Here is a 9,853-nt window from a genome sequence, read left to right as displayed (position 1 = left end):
TACAATAGTATATTGAACATTTTCTCTTAACTCTATGGAGTGTATGTAGACGTTTCACACAATATGTGGTCTTTTCATGCTTAAAATCAAACTTCCTTCGATGAGATTTTAAGAAATAAGGTACAAATAATATGTTTTAAAAATCACCAACCTGCTTAATTCGTTATCTTAGATTCGCTATGATAATGGCTAACTTCTCGGAGTTCTATTTTTTAAACTTCAAATCGAAATAGTTTTCATCATTCTGAAAAGCAAAGCTACCAGTATATGAGTCCACAACCAATGAATGCGTTATAGGTGCAGATATACTTGACTCAGTAGTTAAAGTTATTGTCTGTCATAATAGATTTAATAATACCAAAGAGTAAGACTTTCATGCGCATAGACACCTTCCTGAGCAGGTATTTATTCTTCTTCGGGGTCCCTGTCCCGATAACTCAGTTGGCCTAGCACGAACACAAGCGAAGACTAGTAATCCCTCTGCCCATCAGGCACTGATGGGTAGCTGGAAAAGATTGATTTGGCAGAAAGATCTTTGCAAAAGACAAGCGTCCTGCCAAAAAGGGAGCAAGCAATTGCTACTGTAAATTTACGCTACAAAATATTAGATACATTCCAGCTTCGAAGGACTGCTACTTGATTCTTTACTAGTTTTCATTGCCTTAGGCTTTTTACTCTAAAAGATAAACTCGTCACCAAATATGAAGGAGAAAAAGTCTAGTGATTTGCTGCCATAACAGGATGGGACAACAGCCTTAACTCGACAGCAGTCGTTGAGTCGTTGAGCAGTCGATATATACTTTACTTTTATAGATGGAAGTAGTCAAAACACTTTGAAGCTGGTGTTGGTTTTTGTGTTGTTAGCATGTCATGGCAATACGCATATGGTTTATAGATGTTTACGACGCAAAATAATAAGAATAAAGAAAAGAAGAAGGAGAATAAGAAAAAAATAACAAATATCTAAAAACAATAGAAAAAACAATTTTCCAAACCTACGTCTGTGTCAGACAGTTTTCACTTGTTATATTTATTTCAATAAGACGGGGGAGGGGGGGGGGTGGAGGGGGGAGGTCGTAAAACATCCATTAAGAATTCTGTTTAAGTTGAAGATTTAAAAAAAATATATATGTACGGTTCCACCCACGTTTTACCGAACCTGAGTTGGCATTATGTGAAAAACCACTGCAGTTTTCACAGTTAAAGAATAGAGATGATTTCTATAAATTTTCGAATTCAACTTTCTCAGTGCTTTCCCCCCAAATTCCCATCTCATACAGTACTAGTTGCTAGTTGAGCGTCCGTTTGAAAGGCACTCAAACAACTTCCCTTACTGTCTCAAGTCAAGTACATGAGCACACTAGAGTGAAATAAGGCAATTAGGTGTGAAAAGTGTCTTACCAAAGGACACAATGATAGGGCCAATCTCGTATAAATAACTTTGAGGAAAGAAAGTTTTTATCAATTGGTGAGATTGCTGCTTGTAATTAGGACCAGATAAACCAATTTATTGGACAAATGAGGATTTGAGGACAAACAATCGCTTCTTCAGGTCTGCCAATCACATGCCCCAATAACAAAATTGGACTGAGATATTGGTGTGCTGGAGAGGCTATTGATTGTGTCCAGAAACAGACAACTGATAGCCTACAATAAGTTGGTCCATGGAGATGGACCAATGAATGGATTAACCTGAGATATTGGAATGCGATAATTTATTTAATGACCGATATTGGAATATAATAATTTCCTTTTCACTTTCAAGCTTCTACAATATAAGGTTCCCCCTATTATGATAAAGAAGTTAATAAATTTAAGCTTTTTTAAATTTGAGCTTTTATACAGCGCAATATCCACTAAACGTGCTCAGAGCGCTTTACAAGGAATCCCTGGCCAACAGCAACATTTAACATTTAGGACGGGACATGATGCCTTTTAGGCGATATTACATTTTTTTTCGGACAGAGACAACGCTGTTAACGGTCATGTACTAATTTTACACCTGAGTACGGTGAGAGCATGTAAGAAAAGAGCCTTCTCCAAGGCCTCAACTATGCACAAAGCGAGGCTCGAACCTGGAACCTTCTAATCTGAAAGCGAGTGTCATACCACTAGACCACATAGCCGCAAATAATTATTTATTTAATTAGTCTTACATTTTTATTGATATTTGGCTCAAAGACAAATAGATTAATAACAGGTAAAAAATAAAGTCCCAAGTTTTGAAACCGAATATAATTAATATTCTTTTAATTGCTTATGTGGATTTAAAAATGGATAATTTCCTTACAAAGGGTTATCCATTAAGAAGATGAATGAAAACGAATTCAAGACCCGCCGATAGAGAAATCGAGTAGGGCTTCCAATAAAAGGAGTTATGTATCAAACCACTGTGAACGTTGTGATTTTGGATTTCGCATCATGAATATCAAAGCTAAGGCTCCAGGCAACACGTCATAGGTATCAAAGATCATATTATATTCATATACCAGAGATGTCCAAACAGTATCTCATGTCCCCACATCTGGGAATCATTCCCCGCTCCAGGGACCTCTCTAAGATAAAAGAAAAAAATGACAAAACTTGATAGACCACTTATATCCAGAAGATACAAGATAGATGATATTTATCTGTTGTCTTCATAAAGTCCTTCCATTTCGTTATGTTTAATGAAATAACTAAATCTAACCAACTACCAAATCAATTTATGTGTCCGTCATATCTTGCTCTACTCTGACACATTTTATCAATTTGGTCAGAAAACGCATATTATATTTCAACAAATTCTATTGATGGATTAAGATGACTCGTCAAGCCTTACGAAATAGTTTGTGTCTGAAAGATCAGGATTTAAACTTCTTGAAATACAAGTTTTCTGGCCAATTTTTACAAAATGTTTTTATCAGTGTACGTCTGCGCTGTAATCAATTTGTACAGAAAAGCCAGACCATGTGAATATTTTCATTTGACATGCCAAATTAAAATGTGTTTGATTAATACAAGGCTGTGTTGTAACCGGTGTGTAGAGAACAGCCAAACTATGTGAATATTTTCCTTTGACATGTCAAAACATTTTCTAAACTCGTATAGTCAGGTCAATTAACTGTCAATAATATCATCATCTCATTCCTTTTCCATTATGGGAAACTAATATAAGTTTTTTGTAAATAATTCAGTCATTGTAAAATGTGAAAAAAAGTCGAAAAGTGACAACCTGTTTCTTATTTTATCTCTTAACCAGTTATTTGCAGTACTCTGGAAAAACAAGTATTTAAAAGAATTGGCCAGAATACTCGTCCTCGAACTATTTAAATGACCCTCATCTTAGCAAAAACTCTCAAACATGAGACCCCGCGAAGTCCCGGGCTTCAGAGTATTTGCCAAGACGAGGGTCGTTTAAATCCATCGATATTTGAAGGACAAAATTTCTGCCTAAATTTTAAATTCGTTTTTTTTTTTTCAAGAGTACGGCAGTTAACCAGTTGACGTGGTGATTGCCAACTTATAACTTTGTTTTGTCTCTAAGCGCCGGATAATAGCAACGTTTACGACTGGTAGTTAAATTTTTTTTAGAGTAATAAAATCTTTGCTCGCTTTGAATTAGCACTTATGAGTCCGAATGTATTGAAATAATAAAATTACTTACTTATCTATCAGACCGACGTGTATATATTTGGAGATCTGATAACCGAACGCAGTTATGGGTTTGATTTAACATTGTTGTATTGGATATCAACAAGAGATGAAGGGAGTACGAAAGTGGCAGAAGACCATAGAGAATATAAATTTCGCGGCGGTGATGGGGGTTTGAACCCGCGACCTTACTGGTACAACTCCACCTGGCCGGGGAGAGCGTGACTCTACCGTATGAGCTATCCACGATCCCAAAAATGATCGACTCTAACTGTAGTCATTGTTAGAGCCTCTCTTTTCCCGACTACTTGAGATCGCGGGTCCAACACACACAACTTCCGCGAAGTTAGTTGGCCAGCAATTAACTTAATCGCCAATATTCTCAACGCAAACATATAACATAGAAACAATTGAGACATTGAGTATACTCCGGTATTTAGGGTGAATTTTTAATTCAGAAAAGTGAGTGGAGCAGCACTTATGTTGATAACAACCAGAGATGAAGTGAGTAGGAAAGTGCCAGAAGACAATAGAGAATAAAAATTTCGCGGCGGCGATGGGGGTTTGTATTGGAAATTATGTTACCTTGGTTTGAGAATATGTCCACTACAACAGTGAGCCCATAACAATTCGGGTTAACAGATCTGTAACTAAGTAGACACGTCGATCAGAATCATTGACCAACAAAGCTTGAGTTCTTTGATCTTGTGATAATGTGTGCAATAATTATTTAATTTATATATATTATATCATTATATATATTAATTTGGTGGTTGTTTTTCAGGTGACTGCACGTACAGTGTGTTGCTGATGTGTATAGCGGGGGCTAGGCGCAGGTCAGGTGGGAGAGAAGAGAATAATAAAGGAAAAATATAATTTACACTTTGATAAAGTCCAATATTCGGATGAGGTCTCCATTTTATCAGTCAATTGATATGTTTTTTTTTCAATGGCTTTGTTTATGAAATATATATAAACGTCTATATATATCCTCTTTCAAATTATTTCCGTGAAAACAATTTTTAAAAATCAGACATAAGTTTAAAGGTCCATGGTACAAACTTTTCCTTGGCCAGCATTTTGGCTTTAACTTCTGAGCTTTTTTGAGATTTTATAGAGATCAAAATCCACTAAACGTGCTCAAAACCCTTTACAGGTCCCTAGCCAACAGCAATACTTAACATGCAGGACGAGACATGACTCCTGTTGGACAATATTACAATTTGTTTTCGACAGAGACAACGCTGTTAAATGACTAGGTACTCATTTTACATCCGGGTACGATGAGAGAATGTGAGAAAAGTGCCCTTTCCAAGGACTCAACTAGGCGTCCCCAGAGCAGGACTCGAACCCTGGACCTTCCGATCCGAAGGCGAGTGTCATACCACAGACCACAGAGTCACACCTTAACCATGCCTTTGTCTACGAGTGTAACGAATTTGTCAAAAACTATAATAATGACATACATAACCGCTTCCCCCACCCTTTCAATGCCTCCCCCTCCCACCTCCCCCCTCCCCATTACCACCTATAACAGCCAACAACCCTCCTTTCCCCTTGTAATCTAATATCACAGCGTTAGTCGCGTCTATGAATTTTTGTACGGTCCCCAAAGTGCCAGAACAAGAATGAGAACCAAGGAACCGTTTAAAATAATCTGATAATAGGGTTAGTCTAGTCCTGTGCAGCCCGTTTACTGATTTCATTTCGCGCCGAGTTACTTTGACTATGTTTTTTCTGGCTCTTTACATGCGGTGGTCGAATTCACTCTAACCTAAAATCAAAACTTACCGTTCGCGGGGGAAGGAGAGTGGGGGGGAGATGGCTGACTAGACTAGATAACGCATTGGAACTCCACTGGTAGGTGGGTGTGTGACGGGGGCGGGGGGTGGGGGAATTCAAGCCCCACTGTCGTTATCTGTAATTTGTCCTAGAGAAGAAAAAAAAATAATAGCTACGACACACTTTACAATGCTGCACTACGGCTAACGCTTGAGTTTCTGGATGGGAGACCCCGAGGAAGAATAAAGGGTATATATCATATCACATCGTATAAATAACTTTATCAGTAAATAATAATAAAACAAATTACGCATTCCGCTACGGTATCATTAGATACCGTCGCCTGTGCATTCCATGAAGGAATATAGATCATCAAACAAGATGTCTGATGTCAACAGGAATTACCCATGTTTTCCAAGTGAGAAAATTGGGGGGTTAATAATCTTGCCCAAGGAAAAAAAACCCAAAGTGCCTGAAGCGGAGCTCGAACTCGGAACCTTCCGGATCACTGTGCAATGCCTTAACCATTCGGCCACTTCGCCTCATCATATAATATATATATATATATATAATATATATATATATATATATATATATATATATATATATATATATATATATATATATATATATATATATATATATATATATATATATATATATATATATCATCATGGGTAAAAGGCCTCATCAGAAAGAATCTTTGATAAAAACAGCTAACATAAGAATATTCAAACACAGTCACCAATCACAACAGATATACCATGGCAATAAATGATGTAGATAATATTCATTATACATTCAGCCAAAAAACAATAGTATTTTATTATTTTTTTTTTTTTTGGTTTACTGGAAGGGCAGCTGAACCGTTGTTTGTATCACTGTTGCTGCTCTTATGATGAAAACATCTAGATTGCGTTGTGTTATGACCATAAGTTTTTTCCTAAACAAATGATATCCTTAAAAAAATAGATATGAACATTTATGTAGAGCATTTCCACAGATTTACCACGCTTTACATTTTTTATTAAAAAAAACTATATAGAACCATATATTTATTTCATACAATACCAGGTGCCTGTTAGGCGTCCTTTTTGTACTAACACTCTCTCTAACAATTCCCGTCATTGTCTTTAGTCAGAAATTCATTCACAGCTAATTCGAATGAGATAACGTGTATAAAATGTCTTACCCAAGACAAAACATCGGGACCAGCACTCTGACCACGTTTAAAATCTTGGTCTCTTGCAGGGACTACATGGGTATAACAAAAAAGGTAACATTAGAAATTGTAAGGTTAAAAGAAGTTTAATCTCGCCGTGAATGGTTTAATTTTTAAAGAGATTAGAGTTGCTAGTTGGTGCCATTAGTCAAATTTAGGAAAATCAAATAAGAGAAAATGGAAGACATGGGTGACGGGTGAGGGCGACGTGAATTTATTTGCAGGTCTGATAACCCAAATTATTAAGGTCTAATTGTTGTAATGGAAATACTACCAAAATAGTGTCCATTACAAGGATATTAAATCAAGCTCATAATAGGGTTCAACAGTCCTGACGTCACTTCCCTCGTAATGACCCATAGTAAATTAGTAACTGGTTCTAAACTATCGGAACAATGGCGGACGCCCTTATAAAATACTTCTCTGACGAGCATAAAAGCGTATCCAAAGGAGAAAAACATTATAAATACGATCATGTTTTGACTTTTATACATTCTGATTATATGACATGAAAAAGTTCTATCCAGCATGAAGAATAAAACGTACAGATTTTCTTTGGTTAGAACCAAGCTGCTGGTTGTTGGGCGGACGTGACATCAGACTATTAAGTTCAGTTATCGGACCTGCTTATAGTCCACTTAGGATGAAGGGGATGGAAGGAGTCAGTATAGACGAAAGTAGGTAGGAACGCTTAGTTAAAGAGAAATAACTGAAGAAAATTGGAAGCCTGCAAATCACAAATGAATGACGGGAAAAAATAGATAGAAAGAAAAATCTCGAATGTAGACTTCAGTTTTGATCCGCCTATCGTGAAAATCGGGACTTCAATTGTTTGATCCGCCGACCATGGATATGTAAAAAGATATTTTGAAAGCCTCTTTATTGATTCTTATAATTCTTGTTTTTAAACCCAGTGTCCGCATGGGTGCATAAAGTTTATCTAACATTTGTTTGTTTATTTGTTCATTTTTAAAATATATATCATATTATCACTTTTTGCTTTTTTGTTCTATATTTTTTTTCTTGTTTTATCTTGCTCATGGTTGTTGGTTTACATAGCTAGATTCAATACAAATCTATAAAAGTATTCATTTCACTCATTTTATACTTTTAAAATTTACCACAATTTCCAGCGTATGCACCCTTACAGGAATTTACCAGATTTAGACATTGGGTCGTCGTATAATCTGAAATATTTCTAGAAATGAAGTCCGTGGGAAAGTGCCAGAAGACTCCACTGGAGTGGTGGACAGGTCACACAGTAGAGCCACGCTCTCCCTGGCTAGCTGTCGTATCAGTAAGGTTTCGGGTTCGAGCCCACATCGCAGCCGCGGAATTTTTATTCTCTATTATCTTCTGACACTTTCCTACTCACTTCATTTATTGTTATTATCAATATATACTCCGTGCAGGCTCCACTCACTTTTCTGAAATATTTCTACCAATCTGTTACCCTCATCTTCAAAAGGGCATTTTATAAGAGTTGGTTTGGATGCTAAAAAATCGAAGTAAAAAAAAATGAGAATAAGGTTTAGTTTTTGTGACTGGTCACAAATGAATATAAATTCTTAAAGTGAAAGAAACTAAAATTTCACATATCTCCTCGTCTTAACTGTTACATTCCTTTTGGCTTTGGTAACTGGTACATCCCGACATAATATCACTTTCAGGAAATGGATTACATATGAATTTGAGAACTGAGGGACATAGAGAAGTACAGGGAGACTCACTGCCAATTATAAATTTAGAGCGTGTCTCTTTCGTGATATTTTTTTAACTTTAAAAGAAGGAGAGGGAGAGAGAGAGAGAGAGAGAGAGAGAGAGAGAGAGAGAGAGAGAGAGAGAGAAGATAGTCCGACCTACTGACATAGACCAGATAAGGATAATCAATGATTCTGTTCTGACAAAACGTCCTTTGAATGATTCTGTCAAATAATGCTCATATATACGAGGTATGTTTCGGATTTAAGTTTCCCTGTCGCGTTGTACTCACAGAATATTATGAATAACCTTGTATTTGGTACCGAATGAAACTTTGATGTACCCAACGGTCAAAGATGGTGACCAGTGGCTGTTTGTCAAAGGCCACGCATGCATTCCTCATCGCCTCTTGAATCTGGTCCTTGTCTTCAAATCGTTGACATAGCAGCATTTCTTTCACCTTCGGGAAGAGATGGAAGTTGCATGGGGCAAGATCAGGTGAATAGGGGGGGTGGGTGTCCAACAATTCCCACGAGTTGCCCATGAGAAGCTCGTTCACAACTCGACTTGTTTTTAGCTCTTCTGTCAACAAATAAGACACCCACTTTGCAAACATCTTTTTCTTGCCAAGTTCATTGGTCAATGTTCTGTAAACGGTTGTAAAATACACATCTACAAGTTCTTGTATCTCCCTACACGTTCTTGAATCTTTTTCAACAACAGCTCTCCTTCTCACAACAGTATCGCCACAAGTGACAACAGGAGGTCTCCCAGTGTGTTCCTCATCCTGCATTTCAGATCTCCCATCTTCAACTTCCCCCACCCATCTTCTAACAGTTTCTAACAGCTCTATGACAATAGATAACCAATATACTCAAAATTTGGCATCTATGTTTATTAGATATGACGTCATATTGTCTCAAATTTTGGTAGTTTTAGGTTGCTTATTAGCGACGTTTTTGAAGAAGGAAACTCAATTCTGAAACACACCTCATAGAGCGTCTATGCCTATTGATGAAAATACAGGAGCATTGAAACGGCTGAAAATGTGAATGTTTTCTCCGTACATACACACGAGAGAGAGAGAGAGAGAGAGAGAGAGAGAGAGAGAGAGAGAGACAGAGAGACAGAGAGACAGAGGGAGAGAGAGAGAGAGAGAGAGAGAGAGAGAGAGAGAGAGAGAGAGAGAGAGAGAGAGAGATTTAAGGGACCGAGACCTATAACGTGTGCAGTGGGTTTGCTAGGTCTAACGGAAAGCATTTTACAATTGGCTAAATTCCTATCAAAAGGGTAGTAAGCAATTTTACTACCCGTTTAATGCTATAGAAACCAGGATAGACTGCATGTCTCTAGTGGCTCTGAAGGACTACACCGTTTTTAATAGAGAAAAAAAGTATTTTCTCATTGGAAGGTAGACAAGGATTGCAGTGTGATCTGATTCCAAAATCTGTGATCATGATGTGTGTGCATCTGTTTTATATCCTTCCCCAGACAATCTATGCAAATGACTGTCTT

This window comes from Berghia stephanieae, chromosome 2, assembly GCF_034508935.2.
Source record: "Berghia stephanieae isolate SIO BIC M18660-M18661 chromosome 2, UCSD_Bste_1.3, whole genome shotgun sequence".
Lineage (NCBI taxonomy): Eukaryota > Metazoa > Mollusca > Gastropoda > Nudibranchia > Aeolidiidae > Berghia > Berghia stephanieae.
The sequence above is the reverse complement of the archived record's forward strand: the minus strand, read 5'-3'. Positions refer to the sequence as shown.